Source organism: Tursiops truncatus, chromosome 7, assembly GCF_011762595.2.
Source record: "Tursiops truncatus isolate mTurTru1 chromosome 7, mTurTru1.mat.Y, whole genome shotgun sequence".
NCBI lineage: Eukaryota > Metazoa > Chordata > Mammalia > Artiodactyla > Delphinidae > Tursiops > Tursiops truncatus.
The window spans coordinates 13,235,386-13,247,228 of record NC_047040.1 but is presented as its reverse complement, the minus strand read 5'-3'; positions in this window follow the sequence as shown (position 1 = coordinate 13,247,228).

Here is an 11,843-nt window from a genome sequence, read left to right as displayed (position 1 = left end):
ATTTATTGTATCCATTCATTCAACAGATATTTATTATGAGCCAAGCAATGTTAGGCATTGAAGATAAAAGGTAAATGAGGTATATATGTACCCTACTCTTCTGGGACCTATGCTAGTAGAGAAAGGAAAACATCATATAAAGAATTACACAACTGATTATTAGTTATAATTGTGGCAGGTGTTGTCAAGGAAAATTATTAAGTGTCAGGAGAGTGTGTCATGGTGGGACCTGCCTTGGTATCCTTCGGAGTTCAGAGAGACCCATATCTTTCATTCTTTTCCTTGAGAGTCAGAAATCAGAGTTTGGCATCAACTTTGGGATAAATAAATAAAGCTGTCATTCAACTGCAAAAATAGTGGTATGGAAGAACACACTCCTGACTTTCAGAATTCTATCATTTAAGAATGATAGCTCTATCACAACCTTTGAAAATTAAATGAACAGTTTAGGGCATGATTTAGATATTTATCAATGTGCTTTAAAAGTAAAAATTCACAACAGTCTAAAATTGATAGTTAATCAATATTGATAGTATCTCTTTGTCAAGTACCAAAAGTCAAGGATGAATATATGACAAGATGGTTTGGGGGAAACCCTCTATTCTGACCCATTACTGCTTGAAATCCAACTGAAGCAGATATTACTATCACACGAAAAAATATTTTCAAGTATTTTGAAGAATATATCCCCAATATTTTATTACTTCTCCTCTACATTTGATTTTGCTCACTGATATTCTGGTGTTACAACAGAAAAAAAAAAATGACGAAGTCCAACATTTGTTTTTAAAGAATTATTTGCATCTCTGCCCAGCCAGGGGATTTGTGATGTCTCTCGGTAAGGTATCAGTCAGTTGATAGGATACTGAAAAGTCACGTATTGTGTCTCCGGGTGTAGTAAAAGCATGCCTTCAGAAAAAGCTTATTTGGAAACTTTTATTTTTTTTTAATGTCTATTAGTTTCCTGTGGCTGTTGTACCAGAGCCCTGATATGATTTCTAGTTCTAGCTAAAAGCAACACAGATAGTAGCCATGGCGGCCATGAAGTTATTGCAGCGGGCTTCGGTCCCTGCAGTGGCCGCTCTGTCCGGCCCGCCGCCTTGGCACTCGACTTGGATTGGGGGGGGCTTCCTCACCCGTGACTTCCCTAAGACTGTCGCTCCTATGCGACACAGTGGAGACCGCTGGAAAAGACTGTTTATCATCAAGACTTCTGGGTTCTATGACAGACGTTTTTTGAAATGAATGAGATTCTACATTTTGTTGACTGGGATTCCAGTAGCAACTGGCATAACTCTGGTGAATGTATTTATTGGTGAAGCTGAGGTTAGTAGAAATTCCGGAAGGCTATATCCCAGAACACTGGAAATATTTCAAGCATCCTATATCAAGATGGATTGCCCGAACTTTCTTTGATAGTCCCGAAACAAATTATGAAAGAACAATGGCTATCCTTCAAATTGAAGCTGAATTACGGTTATGAATGCTATTTGCATTCATATAGTGCAAAGACGTTTATAAAGCATGCCAAATAACTATAAGATATAGAGACTGCATTAGCTTTCAGAGACAATTTCCCACTAGGCCAAAAACTAGGACAAAGACTGTCATATTCTGTCATATTCACAAAATTTTATATTTTATACTCCTTCCTTGCAAAAGTATATTTTTAATCTTTAATGGTAGAAAAAAGTAGGAAAAAGCAGCGGTGAAGGTTTTATTGCAACTATGCCCAAGACAGCCTGGTCATTTTTTCCCGTGTCACCCTGGCAGCTGAAGAACAGATGGAAATCTAAACCACAGGAAGTGCTGCGTGGCAAGGCTTCTGAACTCTGCCCATCACACACTCACATCCTTAGTCTCTCCCGCTGTCTGGAGGAAGGCAGGTTTTATACACATTGACACAATTTCTGAAATTATCCGAAACCAAGACTTTGGAAACTTCTGCTCTTGGATTCCAAGCTTCTTGGTACCAGTCAATTTGTCCTAAAGAATTCTTGTAGAAAAATACAGTCAGAAAGTATTAATGCTTTGCCAAAACAGCTTTAAAATATGTGCAGAAACCATCTCAGAGAGACACACAAACAAACAAAAGCATAAGTTTGTAATGGCAAGATCAACCGTTTTGTGAGAGAGAGAACTTTGATTTTATTCCTTACATATATTTACAGGCACTGAAAGGATCATTTAACAGGACTTCTAATTGTAGTATTTAATCAAGGACAAAGGGGCCTGGCAGCGTCCAAGATCTTCCTCCACCCACCCACTGCCACCCCCATGACAAAAGCTCTACTCCTTACTACGTGTGACTTTGAACATATGACTTGGTGCCTCACAACTTCAAGCCCCCGCGCCACCTGGTCTACAAAATGAAAATGCAAACTTTCACCATGGTTGTGTGGTTTAAGTGATTTTAAATCCTTGAAGGCAGATAATAAAGTGCTTTATCTCGAAATCCTGTTTCTCATCCCTGCTGGATATGTTGACATTCATGGAGGGATGCACTCCTTATGGAATTCTTCAATGTCCAATTATTAGGTGAGCTTTGTTTCTCCATGCACTTCACTCTCCCTGGGGAAGGGTGATGTTATCATGACGTACTCACAGGAGACGAAGGTGTGAGCCAGGGCCTGGGCGAGGCACCATAGCATGGACCCAGCTGGCTGGCTCACGTGGAAAGGCTTGAACCAGCAAAGCTGTCAACAAAATATTTATATCGTAGGTAGGAAAGATTTTAGAGAAAGAAAAATAGTTTACTCTAGACTTGGAAGGAGGGGAGGAGAGATATAGAGACTCCCGTTTGTCTGTTCTCCTTCCTCCGCAGTCTACCTTTCCCCAAGAAAACAAAATCAGGCTGGGGAAGTATCATAGGTCAAGGGATGGAAAGGATTTGAACACTGAGGTGTGTGAGCATGGCTGGGGCGTGGTCCGTGTGGTGAACTTTGGGACTGCAGGTGCTTTTGGAAGCTTTAGGTCTTGTGAACTGCTGGCACCTTCCTGGTTTCTGATTTCTACATTTGTGCCTCTTCATTTTGTGGGGTGGAGGTTGATTTTGCCTGTGTGACAACAGCGCCTCTGGAAAGCTAAAGCTACAAGGGTTGGGTCCTAGAAAAACCCTGGGAGCTGGGTACTGGGGCTGCCTCTAGGCTTAGCAAACAGAGCTCGGGGGTCTTTGGGGGACTGCAGGCTAGGAGAGGAGGAAGGGCTGTGCAGGGACTCTTGCTACAGGAAAAAGGAGCTTCTGTCTGAGTGGAGCTTCCCTTGTAAGGAATTAAGGGATCCCCATGGCCATTGATTGGAGACCTTCCAAATTAACATGTTAAAATTCATTTACTAAGCTTTGTTTCTCCTTTCTTCATCCATGAGCGATTCAGTGGTCTATTAGCTTTTTGAGTATAGTGTTTTTTTAAAAGTATCAAGTCTTAGAAGCAGAGAACAAGAAAAACTACAGTTCTGAAAGGGAAGCCTGCTGAGATTTTCCAGCCTAAAGTAAATAATGCTGTCTAATTTGTAGGAAGCTCTTTTCTTTCCCTAATGGAGGTCTTTAGTGCCATATTTCCACATAAGGTGCAATTAGACTCTGAGAATTATTAAGGAGGAGATTGCTTTGAGTACTTGGAACTCATCCTAATGAGTGATTTGTAGTCCAATTATGTAATGCCTTTTAAGCTTTAATGTAGCTCTTTCCAAATACGAAATTCTATTGGCAAAAACTATGAGGAATTGTTTTATTTCACACAGGTAAGAAAATAGTGCTCTGTCATCAAAATGAGAAGTGAAGAACACTAGGTTAAGAGGCAGGGTCTTCTCAGGGCTCCGATTCTGTTGGTTCTGCTCAAGTTTCCTTGTCTGTGTCATGAGATTAGACCAGCTGCTTCCAAATCAGATGACTCCAGGGCAGAAATGGGAGATGAATGAGTGAGGTTAGGCTTGATGGAGACTGTGCAATGGGTGATTGACTACCCCTTCCATGGTAGATTGGGTTACTGGCTCTAATTATTTAACCTTACCCCTGCTCCCATCCATGATATGCTTTGGAAGGTCGCCCCATTAAAGAGGCAGTGCACCTTTCCCCATTCCTTTGACTTTAGGCCAGCCGTATGACTTGCTTTGCCCACTTGAAAGAGACAGATGTGAAGGCATGTTAGCTATGAACCTAGATATTAAGAGAGCTCATGTGTTCCCCTTGACCGTTTCCATTTCTGTCATTGCCTTGAGAAGAAGTTGCCCTGCTGGTGTGCTGGTGCTAGAAGGAGAATAAGTGACACGTGGAGAAAAGCCAAGTCACCCCAGATCAACCCAGCCTAGATTAGTTGAACACAGCTGACCCCCAGACACATGAGCAAAACAAATGCTTACTGTTGTTTGTTGTTGAGCTTCTGAGGGTTTTTTGTTATGTAGCATTACCAGAGCCATAGAAGTAATTTGTTCTAGTTCCTCTGGATAAATTTCCTTCTTGGCAACACGAGGGTGTTAGGATAGGGCTGGTGATCCAAACTCAGATTGCCTTCAGGGCAGGAAGGCACAGTAAATGAAGGAAAGAGGATGGTGTTTGATGATACAACATTCACCCCTTCTAAAAAGGAAGCTTCTACTCAGCTCCAGCCAAAAATAATCACGCAGGAATGTGAGCCCTGTGTTGCCATATCTACCTATTTTTCAAGAGAAGCTAGAAATCTAGATTTTTTTTAGATGGAATCTCCAAAATTTAAGTTTCCGAACTAGTTAAAAAATTTGTAGAACTCCATATTGGCAGGAGATTTATATATAGATATGTAGTTTATTAGCTTTTTTGTTTTTTAAAAAGTAAAAGTATATACATATATATACATGTATATAGATACATATACATACATCTCCCAGTGTCAACCTTAGCAATCTCTGGATTAGAGTCTGCAGGTCCCTACCAGCTGTAGCATTCAGTAATCACTGGTCCTCAATGCATTGCTTGTCTACTGTGTGCTCCAGCTTATCCTAGCTGTAGTTCTTTTATAATGAACTCAGCAAAATTTTGATTTAAAAATCACAAATCATGCTTCTTTTGTCCCCAGTGGAATGTCCTACAAATATGGTCATAGGGTTAAAGCTAAAATCAGCAAATGAAAACCAGACAGAAACAAAAATCTTAAACTACCTAAAATCTTCAGCTATTTCAAAAGCTTAAAAATAATGAATCTACTACTTAATTATCTGTAGAAACTGACTTTATTTTACTAAAGGCATTTTCTTTTTGCAACTTTAAAATCTATTCTTGTTTTTCAGGATGCAAATTTTTAAGATGATCTATTGTTATTACATTAAGAAAGCTAAGGTCTACTTCTGAAATGTAATGTGTGGCTATCAGAGGAGAATAGAATTTTTAATTCCTTTTAATGATTTTTTCTTAATAAATTAACCATCAACTGGAAAAAGGGACTGGCATCTCCGTTAAAGGAAAGGAAACCAGGAAGCCTTCCTTTAAATCTTCATTAGCTACTGATTAGGCCGAGAAGAAGGCTTCAATCTCCGGATTTCCTTGACCGTGGATTACAAACCAGGAATAATTAAATGGGAGGAATATAACCTCCTTATAGGGTTCTTAATTGGCTTGATGATTAGACATGGCTTGCAGAGTATGGACTATGAGTGTGTATGTCAATTTAATTTAAATAAAATTTACTTAGTCTCATCCAACAACATAATGGATACAGGGCACAGCACTGCACAGAATATAGAGGAAGCAATTCTTGCTCTGAAATAAAGTATGATTAAATGAAGACCAAATGGAGAAGGCAGAACCTGGGGGGATTTCACTTTATATTTAGAATGAAAGGTTAAGGTCCATTAGTTATTATTGCTTTATACCTCATTATACTTGGAGAAGCTTCTCTCTATGTTATGTTCTCTGTATTCATTTTCATTGATTGTTTTTAGGATTCCTTAACCAAAAAAAGGCCGGGGGCGGGGGAGAGGTTATTTAATACTTGTTGAGTGCCAATAATGTGCTGGATTAACTTATTTAATCTGTGCAACCACTCTGTGCAATAAAGTGTTTATTCCCATTTTACAGAATGAGGAAAAGGAGGCTCCGGAAATCCAGTAAATCCGCTGAGATATCACTTCTTCACAGAAGCCTTCCTTGAGCTCCACACTCTGAATAAGTTGCCTTGTAAGCACCCTAAACACATTGCATGCTTCATTCTGGCAATTATAACATTTTACAATGGTAGTTGATTACTTTCTGCCTCTCCTACTGGACCATGAACTCTTGGAGGCTAGCGTTCAGCATAGAATGTTATCCAGTAAATGTGTGTGAAAGGTTTATGTCAAGGTCATACAACCTGTACGTGGGAGAAACTAGAGCTTAGAATCAAGATTCTCATAAGTATAAATCCCCTGCCCTTTCTACTGCACTGCCACTTCAAAAGTTTAAGAATTGGGAAACCTTTTATAAAATTTTTCTTCAGTAGACAAATGGGATTGCAGCAAACTAAACAGTTTCTGCACAGTAAAGCAAATGATCAACAGAGTGATGAGATGGAATCAGGGAAAATATCTGCAGACCATATATCTGACAAGGGGTTCGTATCCAAAATGTATAAGGAACTCAAACAACTGAATAGCAAGAAAACAAATAATCTGATTTAAAAACATACAAGGAACCTGAATAGACATTTCTCAAAAGAATACATACAAATAGCCAACAGATATATGAAAAAATGCTCAACATCTCTAATCATCAGGGAAATGCAAACCAAAACCACAATGAGATATACCTCGCACCTATAAGAATGACTATTATCAAAAAGACAAAAGTTAAGTGTTGGTTAGGATGTGGAAAAAAGGGAACCCTTGTATACCTGTTGGTGGGAGTATACATTGGTACAGCTATTATGGAAAACAGTATGGAAGTTCCTTAAAAAATTACAAATAGAACTACCATAGGATCCAGCAGTCCCAATTCTGGATATATATCCAAAGGAAATGAAACCAGTAACTTGAAGAGATATCTGAACTCTTAAATGTTTTAAACTCGCATGCACTCCATATAAACATTCTCCATTTCTATCCTCGTTAGGGACTTTAAATCATGGGCTACATGGGTTATTGTTATCGTTAAACTTGTTTAGAAATGTTAAGGCATCTTGGGAGTTGTATTAGGGTGTATGGTGAGGTGGAATTTGAAGAAATAACTATTTTATCCACTTCCATGTTTGGAGATCCAGAAGGCAATTCAACTTGGAGAAGATCTTTTGGAATAAAAATATTTTGGGTGACTTCTCTTGTTAGGGAAGGTTAAGGGAAGCTGTCACCCACCGCTTTAGGGCCAAGCAAAGACTGGCCTTCCTAGTACAATATAGAGCTCTGGGGAAGGGTCAGATGAAATCCCAGAAGGATCCAGAAGTCTAGAGTGAAGGGACTGACTCCCAAACTCTCAAACTGGAGAGTTTAAAAGTTAGATAAATGTATTGAGATGAATCCATGGACCCTTCTTTCAGAAGGCCTGGTAGGCAGAAAGTAGCAATGAGGTCTCTACAATTAGTTATCATATGGGTTCCCACCCAACACACACAGACACTCACTCACCCACACATACACACACACACACACGAGTGCATGCATGCAGTGCTGATGAAGTCTGAATGTGCTCTGTGGATCCTGCTGGGGTCAGTTCCCTGGTTTGGACATTGTACTCTGGGTGTGCAGGATATTGTCATTGTGGGAGGCTGGGATACGTGCGATCTTTCTGTAAATTTTTATTTTGCAACTTCTTCTGAATCTATGATTATTTTAGAACAAAAATTATAAGAAATAATTTTCCCAATTATTTAGTTAAAATTTCAGTGGAATTTAGGGAAGTGAAACTCAAGGCCTTACTGTATGTCATTTTGCCTTTGCTTTCTGTTTGCTTTAGGTTATTTTTAGAAGTTTTAGATGGGTTGAGAAGATTTACATTATAACTTGTGACATTGTTGGATTTTTATGCATATACAGTGTGGGAATTAATCGTCGATCTATTTATACCCCAAATTGAACAAACACAAAATCCCATGAACTGTAAAGATAAACATTATAGTCAGGGTTGATAACCTTAACAGCTCTCATGGTGGAGGGTGCTGGTATATCCTAGGTACCATGTTGTATCTTCTTGTACTTTTGGTGCTCACCAAACGGCTGGCACGTTTCATCTGGTATTTACCCCTTGTTGGCTTGTGTTGTTGTTTTTTATTCCATATGGCAAATACCCTTTCCCCAGATGGGCTGTGAGACCCCATGATCAAGAACCATGGCAGCATCTAATAGATACCATGTAAATGAGATGAGTGAGGGTAATATCTGCTGGGTTTCTTCAATTGTATTGCATACCGTATCAATTAAGATATTCTCTCATATTAGTGATAGAAAAACCAATCCAAACTGAATCAAATGTAAAGGAAAATGCATTGACTCATGTAAATGAAAAGTCCAGGAGTATGTTTGGCTTTAGAACATGTTTCTTTCTATCTCTCAGCTCTACTTTTTCCAAATTGGCTCCATGAGCAACAAGGTTCTGAACTTGCAGTCACAAGGAGGCTACAGCTGCCTTAACCTTACTCCTTTAGTTGGTCCAGCTGAACAGTCTTTTTGGATAGTTCCCATGGAAGCCAAAGTATTCACTCCTTCTCCGGCTATACTGAGTCATAGTTCCATCCCTGAGCCAATCGCTAGGAAGAAATGTACTGACTGGTCTAAACTAAGGTCACCTGCTTTGCCCTTGTATCCCATAGTGAGGCCCCAGAAAAACCTTGCAAACTAAGAGTTGGACGAGGTAGTTCCATCAAAGCAGGAGGCATTTCCTAAGTTTGGCAGTGAAGCAACAATTATCACCTATAAAATCTTAGAGACTCCTACTCTCCTTTTGGGATAGGCTTATACTGGGGACAGGGGAATCATTATGAAGCTTTGGAGTGGTTATTGGAGATCTGATTATTAGTGGTTTGTTTCTTTCAACAACAGAGCACGAATGTCAAGCAACGATTTATTATTTGACATGCCATTAAACGATAAGATAGCTTGTTTGTCCTATGACTAACTTGTTTTAGTGTTAATAAATAAGTTCATAGTGTTTTGCATTTTGTTGGTTCAAACTGCGTCAGTAGAATTTATAGTCCTGTGCAGCAGTGCCGGAGAACTAATTGGTTTTGGTTTATATTCAACATAGACTTCATTATCTGCATTCTCCTCAGGAGAAATCCTTAATTCAGCCTCCTAATTTCCTTGCTGCAATGCACTGATGGTTTGCAGCATCTAAAATATGTGATTATGAGTGTTAACAGTGTCCCTCTGCAGAGTCCTATTTTTACCTTGTTTCTGTTAATGACCCTGGAAAATCTGGTGATGTAATGCTTGCTGTCAGGACCTCACAGGTGTGGCAGGTTGTCACTCTGTGCTTCTTGGGTTAATTGTGGTTCCTTTCTCCACTAGAATCATGTGAGAAACTCTTACCTGTGGTGAGCTCTACTGCCCAACATTATGGCATTCATGTTACAGACATGCTCTGATTTCCCAAAGGTATTTTATCTTATACTTTGGATTTTCCACCAGCTCAGATGCACTCCTCAGTTCTGTTTCTGGAGAAATGCCTTATGTCTTGAGCTTGAAATCACTCACCTCTCTTGTTTAGGTTCATGTCTACATCCTGTTCCTTCTTGTTCTGCCATAAGCTTGGCTCTCCTCACCATGACTTATTATCGTCTTACCTACTTAATTATTTGTTCATCATATCCCATTAGGATGGCTACTTCTTGGTACCTTGAACTCTTTCTGGAAAGCCTCACCACTTGAGATCAAGCTACCGGTATTTCAGCTCTCACTTTCCCTCTTGGCTATCCCAATCCATTATTTTTTCTCTATACTCTAGCTAAAGTGAAAATTCAAAGACATACACCCAATAAGGTCAATAACCTGTTCTCCTCCTTCCAGCCCACTAAAAAGATGCCCATTACTTAGGTCTAGGAGTGCTCCTGGTTGCTGATCAAGGGGACATGATTTTTCTTTGTGTCCTCAGAGCAGAGGAGAAGAACTAGTAAGGCTGCAAGGTAGAAACTTGGGAGAGGCATGCCAGGAATACATATGTTCACTGCAAGTCAAGTGGACACTGTACAGAGAGCTGAGCTTAAGCCTTTACTCAGGCACTCCACACAAGAGGTCACCCTCTGGGTAAGGAAAGTCCACCAGTCAGAGGCACTAGGTGTAAGAGATATTGATGGAAGATGGCTATCTAGAACTAGAACTGCCTCTTTTAGGGTAGAGGTCCCCACAGGGGCCCATCCACATAAAAGTGGTAACATTTGGGAACTAGCCATGTGAAGGACCTTGAAGGAGTAGAGCGTCAATTAATCAAGGAGAAGACTGCTCCCTGCTCAGCCAGGAGAGAGAGGCTTGCCTTTTCACCACTCCCTCCTCATCATCCCAACACAATGGACCAGCTCACCCTAGAAGAGGGCAGAGTGAGAGGGGGTTCAAAAGCAGCCTCCTCCTTCTGACTTGGAGCACCTTCTCTCCCAGCAGTTCCCCTATCAGCCCTACCCACAAGCCGCTAGAGTCTTGACTCTTTATTGCTGAAAATGAGACATTTCAAATAAGTGAAACTGAGTAGAAAATTACTGAATCTTGCCAAGGTGTCATTAAAGTACACAGTGGGAAAGGTAGGATGAATACAGCACAATTAGGGAACAGTTACTGGAACAAAATGAAATCTTTTCATGTTTAGACCCCAAGTTGAAACTCCTCCATCCACTAGTTAGAGATGCATAGACAGATATTTTAACACCAGAAGACAAGTTTTCCTAAAATGATCATTTAATCATGTTATTTCCAAGCTAAAAATTAAAGCCAAAGCTTGCCTTTGCCAAAAGAATACAAATTGGAAATTTGGTCTGAAATATAATGCTTTCCAGAATCTATTTCATTTTAAATAAGCTTATTAGATATAAGTTTTTTGTTGCACGTCAACTCAGATACCCTTGAAAAGCTGATGAGGATATATATTATACATGTTAAAAAGTCTAGAATATTATAAAATAATTTATATTTTGCATTTGCATTTGCATGTTAGTTTTATAGAGTATTTTGAAAAAGAGAACTAATATACATTATATAGACCATGAAAATATCAAGTTTCTGAAAATATTTGGGTTACTGAGAAAAGTTATACCAAGTAAAGTAAAATAAAATAAATTGAAGGAGAAGAAAACAATTACACAAAAATAGAGGCCATTGCATTTGCTTGGTGGATTGGCCAGACTGTGGCACAGCACTAGAATACAGATGTTAGGAATCTGGAGAGTCAATCATTAAAGTTTTAAACAAAAAGTAATATCTTTTGGACCTATTATTTACCCAGTACTGTACTGGTCACCATGTGAGAAGGAAGCAAGCTTGAATGTTTGATCCGTGACTTTGAGAAACTTAAAATCTGGAAAGATCTGGAACTGTGGTGGTGAGATCCAGCAGTGATCTGGAAGTTAAGGAAAGGAGTAAATCACTGTGGATGTGCCCTGTGAGTCGTTTTGTCCAAAGAGTTGAACCAGGCTGTATGCCATAAGAGGAGAAGGATGGAGAAGTGGGGACTGGCCAGTTGTGTCCCAGGCTGGCTGAGAGACACATGAATACAAGCAACAAAACAAGAATAGCTCATTGGAAACCTTGAGGATTGAGGGGAAATGAGGAGGGGGTATCTAGAAAAGAAATGAAGGCAGGGTAGAGAGATTAGAGTTAGCTTTCAGGAAGTTGATAAATAGAAGGGGCATCTAAGTGCTTTTTTTTAAAGGTAAACATGTTATTTTGCAGCTTATGAATATCCTTATTTGTATCTGCTCAAA